The sequence below is a fragment of the Hevea brasiliensis genome, chromosome 1 (assembly GCF_030052815.1).
Source record: "Hevea brasiliensis isolate MT/VB/25A 57/8 chromosome 1, ASM3005281v1, whole genome shotgun sequence".
NCBI lineage: Eukaryota > Viridiplantae > Streptophyta > Magnoliopsida > Malpighiales > Euphorbiaceae > Hevea > Hevea brasiliensis.
Window position 1 is genome coordinate 21725598 of NC_079493.1, and position 18184 is coordinate 21743781.

Genomic DNA, 18184 nt, shown 5'->3' on the forward strand with positions numbered 1-18184 from the left:
TGTGCTCTCTGTCTCTGTGCAGCTCATAAAAAGCCATGTGAGCACTTATAGTCACAAGTGTTATGAAGTCTGGCCTGCAGCTCATAAAAAGCCATGTGAGTATTCATAGTCACACTAAGTGTTATTAAATCTGGCCCCAAAGTTGACTCAGTGAAAGGATTGAGGAATGGGTTGATAGTTCAATAAGTAAATCATTAAAAAATTAATTAAATATATTAAAATTTAATTATTTAAAATAAAATTTTAATATTTATTAAGTTATATTTACATAAATTTTTAAATTTTATATAAAATTATTCAAGGAATATAATGTATAAATTTTTTTATAAATCTCTAATTTGCTTTTTAATATTTATGAATTATTAAGTATATGTTAAAATATATATTAAAATAAAAAATACAAAATTACCAAGTTAATTCAATTGATTTTGATTTTAAAAATATTTTAAGGTTTGAGTTCAATTCTCCATGTCAACATTAAAAAAAAAAAAAAAGATTTTATTGAATAATTGAATGATTGGGTTAATTGGGTCACTGGTTCAACCATTGGGTCAACTAAGTCACACTGAATCGCTTATATGGTTCAATCATAAACTCAGATTGATTTGATGACTGATTTACTGATTCGAGTAGCCATTTTGATTTGGATTTAATAATTATGGTCACGCCACTTCTTGTGGATAGAGACGAATAATAAATGAAGAGGAACAACTTTTGAAAGCTCTGTGATCGAAAGGTATAAATGGAGTCGCCAACAGATAGTTAACAAGGTGCAAAATCTTCAAAATCTTGAAAGATATTCAAGAACGTTAAAAAGGAACTTAGAATTCTATAAAAGCTTATTTTGGCTAGGAATTTGAGAATGAAACAAAAGTAGCCCTAAAAGCTACCTGGAAACGAGATAATACATTTAATTTGGATTCTAAAATCTAAGGAACACAAATTAAAGAGTAAAAAAAAATATATATATATATATAATAAAACAGGGGAAGCTCTGTTTCGCTTAAGCAGCAAACATTTTGCCCTGGCACAGCATGGTCATGGTGAAAAGGCTATTCAAATGTTTGATGACACGGTTAGATTAGGCGCGAAGCCAGATGGGATAACGTTGGTTGTCATTCTCAACGCATGTGGTCATTCAGGTCTTGTGCAGGAAGGGCTGAGGTTATTTGAGTCCATGAATTCTTGTCATTGTGTTGTTCCCAATGCATGCTTGATTGATCTACTAGGTTGTGCAGGACATTCTGATAAATTGATGAATCAAGTTGAGAAAATGCCATGTAAACCAAATGATTGAATTTGGAATGCCCTAGTTGGTGTTTGCAGAATATTGGAAATATAGAACCGGGAAGAAAAGCAGCTAATTGAAGCCTCAATCGTCTGTGTTAATGGCATTCAGGTTTGTGAAATTAAAGGGATGAGAGAGATCAAGGAGAAGAGTGAGAGATTGGGTTTGAGAGATTAAATATTTTATTTTAAATGGAACCATATTTATAATTAAAAATTAATTTTAATTTAAATATTAAAGAAAGACCATAAAGCCTACCTTGTCAATAGCATAAGACTACATGTATCTTTTTATTACAAACTTAATTTTAGGATCCTATTTTAAAATAAAAAAACACAAAATCACAAGATATTTTTTTTTTATAATTTTCCTTAATTTTATTCTATTGTTATTATGTCACCATTATTATTTTACTACAAATTGCAACTATATTTAGTGATAGATTTATCTATCGCTAAACATTATAATTTTTATAAGCTTCTTTTAGATTAAATAATGCACAATAAAAGAGTTGAATTCTCATACAATCACACAATTTTTTACTTGATTTCTATTTTTTTAAATGAATTCTTTAAGTAAAAAGAATTAAATACTTTTATTTATTATGTTTTCAATATGATAATCCAAAAAAAAAAAATCAATTGAATTAATTTCTTATAAATTTCTAATTTCTAAATAGGCTGATATTGTATATAGAGATAGACGTACACAATAATAATAATAATAATAATAATAATAATAATAATAATAATAATAATTAGCCAATGCATCATTTAACACCAAATCTTTATCTAAAAAGTCACTTGACACCTTTACTTTTAGGTTAATCCCATTTGACACTAAATTTTATAGAAGTGCATCTTTATTTATCATAAGGGCACTTGAGATGAATGCTTTTTTTTTTTTTTTCATGTATATGAATAATTCTATAATTTGTTTGTTCACTAGAGTTAAGTGCGTAGAATTAAATAGTTTAGCTAGGCATTGGCTTGTTCTCCAAAAATGATCTGAAAAGAATAAAAGCTTGGGAAGGGCGATGAACGGAATCTTGTTACCTGCTCCAGTTACTGTCACAAAAGTTAACCCTTTGTATACTTGGCTCCATTTGCCAATATTTAATCTATTTAACCCTTGACTTTTGCACTAAATGTTACTTAACACTTTCATTTTTAATTACATCCCATTTGGCACCTAAACTTTATAAAAATGTAACTATTTAATCCCTATCATTGGTGACTTACATGCGCTTTGACATGGATATTGATGTTGACTTGTATTAATCCCTTTGGTGACATCGATGATGGCAAGGAAACACTCAAACTGATGCTAAGGACATTTTCCCCTCTCGGTTATGCGCAATATGACAGGATTTTCTGGTAGCCATAATGGTTGTTTTCGTCGACTAACGCGAGTAAGGCATGCACCAATTAACTCCTCTCAACTCTACCTTCATTTTCCTATCAATGGTGCTCAATTTGATGGAGTTTTCCAACAAAGAGAGAGAATTAGAGCTGTTAATACCATTTATTTAATTTTCTATTTATATAAATTTTAATAATAATATATTATCATCTTCAATTACCTAACGAAGCATGCATACGCATTTTGCTGATTAGGATTTCAAAGGTTTAATAGTTACACTTCTATAAGGGTTTGATATCAAATGAGATGCAATTAAAAGTAAGGTCTTCGGTGACTTTTAGGTAAAAGTTAGAGTCACAACATGCTTTCGACCAAACAAATTATATAAAGATGAAACATGATAATCAACTTGCACATTGTTTGAGCATTTATGTGTGCATATATGAAGAATAATTTTATCATTGTCTTTTGTTGGCCTAGAAAAATAAAATAGATTAATCAGTTGTTTTGTTGATGCAAGATATGATTTGAGTAATATTGTTCTTCAACTATTACCATTTTTTTGAAGGCCTAAAAATTATTTTGATTTATTGGAATGTGGATCTCTTACGTGAATTGCTTCTTCTTGAGGATGTGAATAATATTGTTTGTATTTTTTGAGTTTATCGAGGCGGATGGATATGAGAATATGGCATTTTACCCTGTGAAATCTGGATTTCATTTAGCTGTGAACTCTAATGACAAATTATCTAGTTTTGTTGTCCCAGGTCATTGGAGAAAAGTTTAGAAACTTCTAGTGCCACCTAAAATTAAAAATTTTATGTGGCAGGATTTAAGAGGCATCCTTCCCACAAAATTGTTTGAGAAGCAAAGGAGTTGATATTTCCACCAATTGTGTGTCGTGTGGCTCTGAGGAAAGTGATATTCACATCTTATTTTACTGCCTTTTAGCTCATGACTGCTGGTCGTGCTTGGGCGTGGATTTAGGTGCATGTCTTTTCCTAACTTTCATGATTGTTTTGATACCTATTGGGACTGGATGGGGACTCTTTGGCTAAAGTTTGCTCAATAATGTGGTGTTTATGGCTCAGTCGAAACATGTTGCAATGGTAGGATAAGGTGTCAACAACTCATGATATTGTTAGCTTTGCATTAAAATTTTTGGATGAGTGGCAATAGGCACATGTCGGGGATTTAAGTGCCTGTCATGTTTCCATGCGGGTGCAGCACTCAGTTTGGAGTAAGCCTATGGTTGGCTAATTGAAATGCAATCTTGATGCTGGTGTTCTAACGAATAAGGTTAAAACAACGTATGGTGCTATTGTAAGGGATGCAAATGGACTCCTTGTTTCGGGGGTTTCAGGTTTCAGTGGTTCTATTTTCCCACCTAATCTTGCTGAGGCCCTTGCACGTAGGGAAACTCTAATTTGGTTAGGCAATTGTCATTTTAGTTGTGTGGATATAGAGATGGACTCAAAGGGTATTGTTGATGCTATTCACTCAATTTAGGACCATTTTTCAGAGTTTAGTCAGGTTATTTATGATTGTAAGCGTGTGTTGTCACAAGGGTCTAGTTGGACCTTGGTTTGGATTTGAAGATAGGCTAATGTAGCTGCTCACTCTTTTACTGTAATACTCTCTTTATGTGCTAGTCTCACTTTTTGGTCTGAGCTTCTGAGCTCTCTTTATAATATTTTCCATTTTGATGTCGTTTCAAGTTTTTTCACTTAATATTTAAGTTCTAAGTTAGGTGTCTTTGGGGAGGCCTAGTGGCCTAGATTTAGAATGAGCATAATATATTAATTTTTCTTAGATTTTTTAATAAAATTATTATTTAAAAAAATTATGTTTATTAAGAATATAATATTATAATTTTTAAAAAGATAGTAACCATTTTCAAAAATCATAATTAAATTTATTTTTTTACTTAAGTTTTATCTAAATTTCACGGTTAAATTTATTATATTATTTATTTTTATTTGTGTTTATTCATCTTAGTACTCATTTCATATTTTATGATTTAAGGTGCAAAAAATAATTTATTAACTTTGAGCATATCTTTTTATATAATTCAAGAATAAGGTGTCAAATAATTTATGGAAAGGAATAGGGACATGCATTTCTGAGGCCAGTAGCGACGAATTTAAATCCATTATTAATCTATTGGTAATTTCAATCTTTTGGTAATTTCAATCTTAGATCTCTGATCCCCAATTTCTTTTCTTGTTCATTAGCATTTTTGGATATATATATTTTTTTTAATTCTTTTTCTATCTGCTTTCTCTTTCCTAGCGTCATGCTCCTCTAACAACAACCGCTTTCTCTATTGACAATTATTGATAGACATTAAATAAGAAGATAATTACATTAGAAATTATTCCATAAATTTATCATGGACAAATTCATTACCAAATAACGGCAGAAAAATTCTTACTGCTAATAAACCACAAACTAGTAATGGATTTGTGAATGTTAAAAAATAATTTTATATTTTGTTAAAATACTTAATGTAGAAACACTTTGTCATTAATTAATGATAATGCTAATTTTTCATAAAATAATGATGAATTAGCAACTTGTATTATTAGGGCTCAGTATTCCGTGTACACTAAATTGAACTGTTAAAATTGGATTAACCAAATTCATATATATATAAAAAGTATAGCGATATTCCCAAGAAAAATACTACCTAGTATTTTTTTTGAAAAGTTTGTCACGTGACACTTATTATTAATAGTTGTCTTTTATACTCTTTCATAATAGTAATTATTTAATTTTTTTTCTCTTTTAATCTCTCTCTCTCTCTATATATATAGAGAGAGCAAAGTGATGTTTCTAAGAAAATACCACGTGGTATTTTCAAGGAAATGCTACGTAACATTTTCCTTGAAAAGTTTCCACCTTAAGATTTATGATTTTAATTGTTATTTTTTAAAAATTTAATTTTTAAAAATTAAAATTTTTTGTGATTAAATGTAATATTTACAAATTATTTACATTGTTTTTTTTATAAATTCGTTTATGTAAAAATATTATTTATAACATGGCGCCTTTAATAATAATAATAATAATAATAATAAGTCAATGGCCATTAATTTTAAAAAAATTAACTATTAATTTGTGATTTTATAATCAATTATCATATAATTTAATCGCTCTTAAATTATTTTATATCTTTAATAGGTATTTTTATTTTATTATTATATTTTTTTATTATTTTTATTATGAAATTTTTATTAAAAATTTTAAAAAATAAATAATATAATTTATATAAAAAATTATAAAAATAAAATATAGAGATATAATTTAGTTATAATTAATATGCATTAATTTTTATTATTAATAATTAATATTTTTTTTATTTCACTTTTTTAATATTTAATATTTATTATTATTATTATTATTATGGCGATGAGATCTTTCTCACTAACTGCATATAAGCTTACATCAAATGGGTATGAGTGGGGACGTGTCAACAAGGACACCGGAAGCAATCCTCCTGGCTACTTGCCAACTCATTTCGAGAAGGTCCAGATGCTACTGAGTGATCGATTCCTTGGTTTCTATATGGTAAGTAAAGTTTCTGCTAGACTATTTGGCTGCACCATTCAGATATTGCTTCAGTTTTACTCTTGCAGTTGTTGTTTTATTATAGCAATGCTGCTTTCTGATTGGACGGTGATATCGCAGAACTACAAATTTATATACAAATTAATCACCCTAGTCACTTTTCTCTCATAAAATATTTTTATTTTATTTAAATATTTTTTTAAATTTACTTCTTTTTTTATTATTTCTTTTAAAAATTATTAATTATCATTCTCAAAATTTATTTATTTATTTATTTAAATATATTTAATTAATATTTATTTAATTATTAATTTTTTTTTATAAATTTCTTATTTAATAGTTTTAAAACTTTTAATATTTTATTTCATTATAATTATATATCGAATATAATTATAACTAATATTTTAATTATTTATATTTTATTATCAATAATTATAATTAATATTTTGATTTTTTATATTTTATTATCATTAATTTTTAATAGAAATATTTTCAAATTTTAATTAAATATTTAAATTTTTATACATAAATTATCTCTAAATTATATTTTTATAAAGAAATAGAATTTCAAAAATAGAATGCAAATATTATTACATTGAAAATTTAACTACAAGTAAAGATAATTAAAAAATAAAGTTAAAATATTGAAATTTTGGAATTGTCTTTTAAAAAATAGTATGTATTTTTAATTTTTATTATATTAATAAAAAATAATGATATTTTAAAATTTTAACTTTTATGAAATATATTTATCTTATATCATAAATTAATGTAAAAAAAATATTTTTGTGAAAAATTTATTTTATAAAAAATATATCAAATTAATAGAAAAAAATTACACTTTATAGAAATTTAAAGGTATAATATTTTTAAAAAAATAATATAGTTATTTTTAATTAATAATAATGCTATATATTTTCATCATTATTAAAATTAAATAATTCAAGTCATTATTAGTAATTTAATATATTTTTTATTATATTAATAATAAAAAATTATATTTATATATTTTTAAATAACATTATTTTTTCATTAATTTAATATATTTTCTGTATTCTAAAAAAATCAATTTATATAAATTATAAGATAAAATATAAAAATTTCATGAAATTTAAATTATTTTTTAAATAATTTAAATTACATTTTATTATATTTAATAAATAGAGTAATTAATATAAGTAATTATTGTCTTTTATGTTAAGTATTTAATACTATTTTTTATTTAATTTTTTTAAAATATTTTTATTATTACCATTATTATCATAATTTTTATGGCTAATTAATTAAAAATATTAAATATATTTCAAGAATTTTATAAATTTCTCATTTAATAATTCTTAAATTTTTAATTATTTCATTTAATTATAAAAATTTAATAATTATATATCTTAAAATTAATAAAATAATTTAAAATTATACTATAAAAGTAATCACATATAGTTAAATACTTTGTCCTCTCTCTCCTTTTTATATATTTGATAAATTTTAATTTACTTTAATATTATTATATTTATATTTATTTTATTTTAATACATATTTAATAAAATCATATTTTCAATTATATATTGAATGCTATATATATAATGAATTATGAAAAAAAATAAAAATTTATTAATATGAAATTTATAATAATATTCAATTTTTATTATTTTTTTTATATTTTTTATTATAATTAATAAATAATTAATATTATTACTTTGGTTAATATTAATCATGTTATATTGTTTTATTATGATTTAGAAAATTTTTTAAATTGTATACATGTAATTATGATTAATTTATTAATTCCTTAATTATGTGTATATAAATTACAAATTATTTAATTATTACGCTTTAATCCTATAATAAGTTATTATTATTATTATTATTATTATTATTATTATTATTATTATTATTATTACAAATACTTAGAAAGCTCAATTTAATTAGAAATAGGAAAAAATAAGAATTAATTAGACTAATTTATTAATTATACCTAATAAACAAATATGCTAAAAAAGGTGGTTCAGATTTTTATGAAACAAATTTAAAAGGAGATAGGATTTTAAATCTATCACATTTGTATCAAGTGGCAATTTTTAATTAAATTTATTGATGGTAATTTTTCTATATTTGCTAAATAGTTGTAATATATAATTATAATATAATTTAAATTTCTTAATGCAATCCTTAATTAATTTAAATTTCCAAAATTAAATAATGAAAAATATTAATTACTAAATATAATTATTATTCATTATGAGATTTTTTAATTTTTAATTTAAAATAAATTATTTAATAGTTAATAAGTAACCATTATAAAATAACTTACAATATATATATTATGAAATTTTTATTAAAAATTTTGAAAGATAAAAATAATAAAAAATAAAATTAAAATAATTAATAAAAATAGTCTGACATGTGACATTCCCTTTTATATATGTCATTATTATTATTTTACACCAAATTTATGACTATATTTAGTGTGATAGATTTATACATTTGCTAAACATTAGAATCCTTATAGTGTATATAAGGATAGACCTTTATATAAATTAAAAACAAAAACAAAATAAAAAAAAATTATATAAAGATAAACATGATGATGAACTTGCGAATTGTTTGAGCATTGGTGTTGAAGAATATTGTAGAAGGCCTGGAAAAGAAATTTTAATACACAGTTAAAACAGAATTTGATAATTTGATTCAATTCACATTGATTTTAGAGAGATAATCAAATCAGATTTTTTTTTTTTTTTTTTTATCTAAATGAAATAGAAATACACACATAATATTTTATTTTTTCGATGTAATAGCTGAACGAAGATGGAAAAAATTAAAAATGGTAAAAAGTACAACAAAATCAATAATAAAACCAAATAAGAAAAACGTCAAATGTGAACTTGATTTTGTTTTTATTTGACCAATTAGTGTTTATTAGAAACGAATAGGTTTTTATTTTAATTTAGATTTTATTTGTTTTATGGAAAATAATTTGTATATAAAAAATGTCTTTCATGTTAACTATTTTCTAAGAAAACGTTTTGGATGAAAATATTTTTCATTATTTAGTTGTAATGTTAAATTAATTGTATGTATTTATATCATGCATGTATATATGTTTTAATATTTTAATAAGATTATTAAAGTTTAAAAAATTGTTAGTTTTCTCTTTGACCAACCCATAATTCATATGGTTACTAACTTTATGTTCTGTTTGATGCTTGCAGTTGCATTTTCCAGATTTTATAACCAATTATATTCTGTTATATGTCATGAACTGGATAAAAGGGTTTGCATCTGTTGTAAGCCAGTGCTTGGATTGGCATGTTGATAGCAAACCCTCCATATTTCTTGTTTCTTATTTTTGGAAAGCAAACTAATGATTTTGTATAGTTTTAGGATTTTATAATTGGATACATACAGTCACATGTTTGGATTACTTGAGCTTCTGTTTTGAACATAGATCTTTTGAATCATTTGCCTTTCATTCTGCTTTTTCTTTTTAGAATTTTGCCTGTGTTAAAGAAAAGCGGATTTTCTTAGTATCTGAAGCTGGAAGGAGAGCTTCACCATGATGGGTTCATTATTAGCTTAATTGAACCAACTGTCCCTAAACTTTGGAGGTACTTTCAATTCCATCCCTGAACTTGAATTTGTTAAAATAAAATCAACTTAATTTTAATTGCAATGGTAGTCCTTCATCCCAGAATCCAGTCTGAGCTCCGGTGACTTGCTTGTGTGTCAGTCTAAGGTGTAATTTTAATATCAAAATAAAGCTTCATCATACAAGTCTTCTCTCTCATCTTCCATTCTTACATTACCTTCCCGAGGAGATTGCAGTCAATCAATGACCTTGTGAATTTGCCTCTCTCTCAAAAACTTTCTCTTCGTTTCTTTCCTTTCCCTCACCTTTCTCTATGCTTATCATCTCCTTCAATGTCATAGGTGCAAAACAAAACTGTCCTAATTTAACCTAAGTGAAAAGGTAAGTTTTGTTTGGAGAAAATGTTTTTCATCACCCTTTTGTCTGGTGGGAGTGTTGCTGCCTTGACTTTTTCATTTCATGTATTATTTTTTCGTATCTTTTCTAATAGACAAATATAATATAGGCAGGACCACATTAAAAAGGGACGAAGGTGCAGTGGGTGATAAATATTTGAATATTTTTAGAGGTTGGAAGCCCTAGAAGAATATGGCTACCCCCTCAACAGGTAAACCCACTAAATACTTTGTGAGTGTAAAGGTTGTGTTTGGTAATAGTTTAGGTTTTTATATTGATATTTGTGAAATAAAAAAAAATTATGTATAGTTGAAAAGTTAGGGTTTTGCAATTGTTCATTGTAAAAAATTTAGGGTTTTGTACTTGTGTTAGATATGTATTAAATTTTGTTTGTTTACTGTGATGAGTTATTGCATGTTGCAAGACCTAGTGGTTCTAGGTTTTTTTTTACCATAATATTGCATTTTAAGGAGGTTAAGGGAGAGTGGTGCTATCATGATGGAGTTACTTGGATAGTTCCTTTCTGTTAAGAGGATGAAATGTCATTAGTGAGGATAGGTAAACTATGTTAGGGGCTGCAGTTACATGGTTTGTTCAGGTATTATTGGAGGGTTCTAGGTGTCACTTATAGGGGTGGTTTAAGGACATTAGATTTTGATAGTGATGTAGCAACAATGTGTCAACATGCTATTATTGGGAGGTAGATATATATATAGAACATTTGATAATTGAAGACTTGAGAAAAGAATTTAAAATTGATGACAGTCTGCCAAAACATTCTAGTTCGATTATTGAGGAGATTAAGGAAGAACCAGTAGCACATATTGACATCCTAATACAACCTTTAGCTAAAACAATTAAACTTAGGGAGTGTAGTTCAAACATTAATCATGCTTATTTATTATGTGATAGGGAAGCTGATGTTGATTCTAATATAGATATTGTAAATGATGTGCAATGTGAAGCAACTATCAATGAACATGGTGTAAGTGAAGAGAATAGTGATGGTAGTGTAAGGGTAAATGAAGTAAACGCTAATGATGGATTTAATGATTATATTGATGCTTTAATGGGGAGTGAGAGATTTAATGATTTTATAAATGGCATTATGGAAGAAAATGTGGGGAATTTTGGGAATATTAGTCAACATGTGCCATGCGATGAAGTAAATATTGGTCATAGATAGGGAGCCGGGGGGGAGGGGGAGAGGGAGGAGGAATCATGAAATGAATGTAAGGGAAGGAGTGAACATTGAAGAGGGAAATCCCAACAAGTTAGGGGTAAAGGGTTAGTTAAAAAATGAATTTCATGATAATGAGTATGAAATGGAAAAAGAGGATGAAGATTCTAGGATGTTCTTCATGGAATTAATGCTAAAGTTAATAATGACATTAATAATCCAAAGCAAAATCAAAAGGGTAGGCCTAAAGTAACTGAGGAAAGAATAAGGAATGAAGGTATTAGGGCTAGTTTGAGGTTTGAGATAGTTGATACTGATTCTGAATATGGTGATTCAGATGAGTTGCATTCTAACTTTGATTTTGAGGGTAATGGAAAAAATATTAGATTTCTAAAGTTTAATATGGATAGGGATATTGATGACCTTACATTCAAGGTTGGGATGGTATTCTCAACTAGGGATGAGTTTAAAAATGCATGCAGGGCTTAGGGGATCAAGCATAGATTTGAATTTTTTTTTTTTTCCAAAAAATGACTTCCATAATGTGTAAGCTATATGTAAGAAGGGTATGGCTGGAAGATTTGGCCAATTGAATTACACCCTAAAGACTCTAATGATCAACCATGCAAATAAATATAGCTTCATTGAACCATAGTTGTGGAAAGAGTTTTACAAATTACCATGTCACTGCAAAATGGGTTGCTTCACACTACTTAGAGACCTTCATAAATGATCTAGACTGGACTTTGACTGGGTTTAATGGGAGGATCAAAGATGATTATAGTAAAAGTATTAGCATGGCCAAAGCCTGGAGAGCAAAAGACCATGCTTTAAAAAGGATTCAAGGGGATGAGGCTACCCAGTATGGTAGATTGCATGATTACAAGTGTGAAATTTTAAGAACTAGTTCTGGAAGTATAGTGACATTTACAGAAGGAAGAGTTTGTTGGGTACATACATCAGTTTGTCAACTTTAAAAGAGGCATTTAAAGATGGCTGTAGGAACCTCATTTGTTTAGATGGATGTCGATTAAAAGGGACTTATAGGGAACAACTATTCTCAACAGTAGGCATAGATCCAAATGATTGTATATTCCTTTTAGCATATGCTGTTATGCACGTGGAGAATAAAGACAGTTGGCAATGGTTCCTAGAGCAACTTAAAGAAGATCTGCACATGTATAATAGTCATTAGTGGTGTTGTAACACCCACCATTTCCCGACATCGAAATTTATGTCGCGAATGAAATATTCTGGCGAATTCGAAGATTTTGCGAATGAAAAGGAAGGGTGGTAAAAGGTGTATATGTTTATGTATATGTGTGTTTTAGGTGTTTAAAATGTATTTAAAAATGAAAATGTTTTACAGATTTTCTTTCCTAAAAGTTTTTTAGAGTGTGTGTTTTGGGCAGAAGGAAGTTCAGTAGCCGAAAAATGGACTTTTGGCAATCGAAGTCCCTTTTCCTATTCAAATACTCTTTTTTTTTTTTTTTGGAAAGAGCGGACTTTGGCAGCCAAAAGCTGTGCTTTCAGCAGTTAAAAGTCCCTCGATTAGCAAGGGTATAAAAGGAACCAAAACTCATGTTTCTGCCAAAACACTTGTGTTTTTCTCTTTTCCCTCTCTCTCAACATGCTAAAGCATGCAAGGAGGATTTGGGGGAGATTTCTTAACTTTTTTGAAATTTTAAAGGTGGATTCTTCCATTTAGAAGTTTGGGAGAGTAAATTCAAGCTTTGGGTCTTTGGTTCTCTCAACTCCAAGCTCCAAGAAAAGAGATAACATTCTTTTCTTTTTTATCTAATAGATAGATCTAAGTATGTTGTTGAGGAATTAGGTTTCTATAACTTCAATTTCATGTGAAGTTGTGCTCAAGATGAGATTTGGGAAGTTTATGCATTTTAGGGTTAGGGGTTTATGATTTATGTTGAAATTGGATGTTTTTAGTGTTAGTTTAATCATGTTTGAGTTTTATGGGCCTTAAATGGCAAGTTCCCCTTGATGGATTTGAGGGAATCCATAAATATGTTATATTGAGTTTAGGGAAAACCTAAGACTTGAGTTTTTAGTTAATGTATGTGAGAATTAAGCATGATTTCAAGTTGTTTTAGGCCTTAAAAACATGTTTATATGTTTAGTCTGTGTTTTGGGACTTTGGAATGAGTTTTGTGGCTTTTAGGGAGTTTGAATCTGCAGGCTTTTGACTTAAGAATTCTAAAAATTCCCAGGTTCGGCTATTGAAAACCATAGTTTTGGTAGCCGAAGCATGTAGTTTCTCTGAAAATTTGAAAAATATCCAGGTTCGGCAACCAAAGTCTATGACTTTGGTAGCCACAATCAGCACTGGAATAAAAGGCCATCCGAAGCTTGAGACTTTAGCAGTCAAAGTAGGTTCTGCTTGACTTTTTCTCCTTTCTTTTTTAAGGTTCCAAAACATGATTTGATAGTTCCTAAGGGCCTAGAATAAGATATTTAATATGTTTATAGAGTTTTAGAACCTTGTATAACTTTCTAGGGCTTGATTTGATAGGATCGAGCTTAAGGAACTTGAAAGGTTAAGGATCTGAGGAGAGCTATCATTCGAGATAGGAGACTGATAGGCTACAAGAGGTGAGTAACTCTAACCTTAATAAAATGAAAACTATTTAAATTTAATTTATGATCATCCTCATGCATTATACCATATTTATTTAGGATGTATACATCTAGAACATGAATATGTTACATAATTGTATAATTGTTGTTGGTGTATTTGATGGGTGATGGATGACTCACTTACTCCCTCCATGTTATGACTACATTATGTTATGTAAGTTATGGATTCATAAAATCCGAGGGGAGACCTTTATGATGCCCCTAGTGCATAAATAGGCTATGTTTTAAGCGAAAGTCCTAAGAAGCCTCTGTATGAGCAGGGCACATTGGATATATATGTTAATCGAAAGTCTTGAGAAGCCTCTGTATAAGCTAGGCACATTGGATTAGGGGAGTCACTGGTGACAAGTCCATCCTATGTGAGATGTTTATGATATGAAAACCCATTTGAATTATGCATTACATATGTGTGAAATGAATGATATAATTAATATTGGTTAGTTTACTCACTGAGCTTGCACAAGCTTACCCCTTTCCCCTAACCCTAGGTGTAGGTTTGTAGGAATAGAAGGGTCTCTTAGAGAAAGAGCAGCATGGTTAGTTGTAGATTTCCTTTAATGTACATTGTATGTTTAGATGGACATGTAAATTGTAAATGGATAGTTATTGCGCTGGTACTCAAGAATTTGATGAGTGATGTAATGATGGATGCATAGAATCTAAGTTAACTCTTCTTTGAGTATGTTTGTTGAACCAATTACACTTTAGTGATTTTCTAAGTATGTAAAGTTTCAAATTCTAAACCAAATTTATGTTATGAATGTTAACTATGAATAAAAAGTCTAAAGTGTAATGGTTGTGAAATATAGGAACAAGTGTATGTTTAACAGGATTTTGGGCATGTTATGGGTTTTGACAACCTTGTTATGGATTTTGGGCTTGTTATGGGTTTTGACAACCTTAAGTTGACTCAATCCTTAGTACCAAGAATTTACTAACTCAATTCTTTTTTCTTTTTGTCCAATCCATTGTATTTTCATATAATTTTATCTGAATTCGGTGGAATTAGGGACCTATTAATGTGGTCAGTGAGATGTTCCCTAATTCAGAACACAGGTTATATGTTAGACATATGCACAAGAACTTTAGGGGTAGATTTAAAAGGAAGAAACTTAAAAACCTTATATGGAATGCAGCTAGGGCCATATAACAAGCCAAATTGGATTTTTGGTTAGAAAAGATTGAGAATAAAAATAGTGAAGCTAGGAAGTGGTTAAAGGAAAGAACTTGTGAAAATTTGTTTAGAGCTTGCTTCAAAACTACTGCAGTTTATGATATGTTAATAAACAATTTGTGCGAGTGCTGTAATATGTATATCTTAGATGCAAGGGACAAACCAATAACCAACCTGTTGGAAATGATTATAACAAAATTGATGAGGATATTGTTTAGAAAGAAAGAATAAATGCATAAAATTCAGAGTGCAATTTGTCCAAAGATATTGAAAAAATTGGAAGAAAGGAAAAACTTGTCCTTTATGTGTCAATCTCAGTTTTTAGGTGGTCCATAAGACCAAGTTTTTTTTTATTTATAAGGGGGTTAGTTGGGGGGGGGGGGGGTGGTGGTGGGGGAGTCAGTTTATTGTTAACATGGTGGGAAAGATATGCACTTGTCGTAAATGAGAATTAAATGACATTCCTTATGCACATACTTATGCAGTCATATTTGGAAATAATGAAAATCCTGAGACTTATGTGCATGACTGTTATTCAGTGAGAACCTATTTAAAGGGGTTATAGTTAGGTAATCGAATCCATTAATGGTCATGATATGTGGCTAAAGACACCAAAAGATTATATAATCACCCCTAATGACACAACTAAGAAAAAGAGAGGAAAAAAGTAGATGGCAAGGAAGAAAACTGCTGAAGAACTTCAAATGGTGGTAGCTAAAGTGAGGCTATCTAGGAAAGGAATGGTAAATATGAGATGCCAAATATGTGGGCAAATTGGACACAATTGTCACAATCACATGAGGAAGCCCTTCCTGCTTTAACTCAAACTTCTTCTAATGTTATAAGAATCTTATTTAATGTAATTACTTAATTGATATTCATTTATTTTGTTTGAAATGTAGCCTAACATATTAACAAAGTTTTATTTTTTGTTTGGTAGGGTGCAAGGAAAACGTCAACTTGAGGGAATTATCAAAACGAGCAAATCCCAACTACCTCTGTAAGAAATGAAATGATTCTTTCCTTTCTTTACAATGATAACAAATATTTTCATTTGGAGATTTGATACTTTTTACTTATTGACTATAGAAAACGAAAAAGAAATCATATGCATAGTCAAAGAAAATAGGAACTCAAACTACAATTGCAAATGTTGCACCTATTTCATCACCTACCACAGTGCAATGGATGATGGATGTAAGTTAGTCCTAGAGTACAAATTGTTGTTTGTGTATTTTAATTAAAACGAGAGAAGTAACTTGATGTAATAATATTTGCATTAGGGTTTAAGTCAGAGACTGACAAGGGTACCCAACAATGTGCAAGAAACCATTACTGATGCAAATGTATTCAGATAACTAAATACCTCATCTTCAAAGCAAACCATAAATGATACAACTACATTTGGGCTTATCAAAGGCAACTCAATAAAGCAACAATCAACTATGATTAGGAAGGGTAAAGGGAAATCAATAACAAAGAAAGGGAATAAAGGAAATGCACACTCCAAGAAGCCATGAAAATGACAGTAGCTAAAGGGAATTTTTTGAATGTAGATTGTCTTTGGAAATGTGTTTTGTGGACATAGCATTAAGAAACTTTTTGGTTTTTGGATTTTGTATGTTGGCAATCTGTTATATGAATATAATTTTGTCAAACATTTTGGGTTTTTGATTTTGTATGTGGCACTTGCAAGTTATGGACATAGTATTGGCAATTGTCACATAGTTAGTAATAAGATATGGTATAGTCATAGGATATGGTATAGTCACAGTTAAAAGTGCTTAAACCGTGAATCATTGTTCATGCCACAAATGTTTCAAGTGTGAAGCATTTTAGACACAAACAATATTATTATGAATGAAGTTTTTGATTTTATGTTTTGGTCATTATTTCTTTTGGCTTGTTATTTTAATAATAAATTGGTGCATTTATAATGAAAAGGCAAATGATTGCTAATTGCACATGTAGATTGCAACCTAGTTTTTTACAGATAATTCATTTCATTTCCTATAAAACCATTAGCACTAATTGCATCTTTTGTTTACCATTTATAATTTTCAAACTACTGTTTAAAAACAATTCAATCATTTCATAAATCGCCATCAAACATTAAGCTAAATTTTTCATTGCATATTTTGTACACCATTAATAGCACATTTAACTGTTGCAAAATACAATTTTCACAAACTTAAAATAAAGGTCAATATAACTTTAACCTTCTTAAACATTCTGCTGCTAATGGCCAAAAACACTTACTAACAACACACTACCTCTCTAGCACTCTAACTTCATCTCAAACTAAAGACATGCACCAAAGGCTCAATTTCTCCATTCGAATTTCTTAACCAAGATATACATTATCAAACAGCAAGCAACAACCTTGCATTTTATTCCTTTTCTCTTAGCAGCTTTAACTACTCTCTTCTTTATTAATCCTTTTCGGTCTAGAAATAATTTGGCTTGATCAGAGTGGGATTGGATCATTAAACCACTAGAAAAACCCATAATGCTCTCTACTCTAGAAAAAACAAAAATGCCATTATCATTTCCACCAATTAGCCCAAAACAAAAAATTCCAAATATCCCATAAAATCAAAATGACTTAACTCATAATTCCTACAACCATAAAAATTTCTCCTTGGGTTACATTCTATCCAAGACGTACACAACTCAGCTTCTATTTTGCAAATGCATCTTGGAGCTCCTAGATTCATCATCGCAGTACCTTGAAAATGGAGGAAGGGATTCAAAATATCAAGGGACAGTTGAGGAAGGGATTTGAAATATGAAAGGAAAAAATTTATTTGTTACTATAGAAATCAAGAGAAAGATGTAAATGGGTTACGTGTTTCAATGTAAAAAAGATTTCCCATATCTTTCTACCTGTGAGAAAGATGAGAGAGAAGACTTGTATGACATGGCTTTATTTTGATTTTAAAATGACACCTTGGACTAACACATAAACAAGTC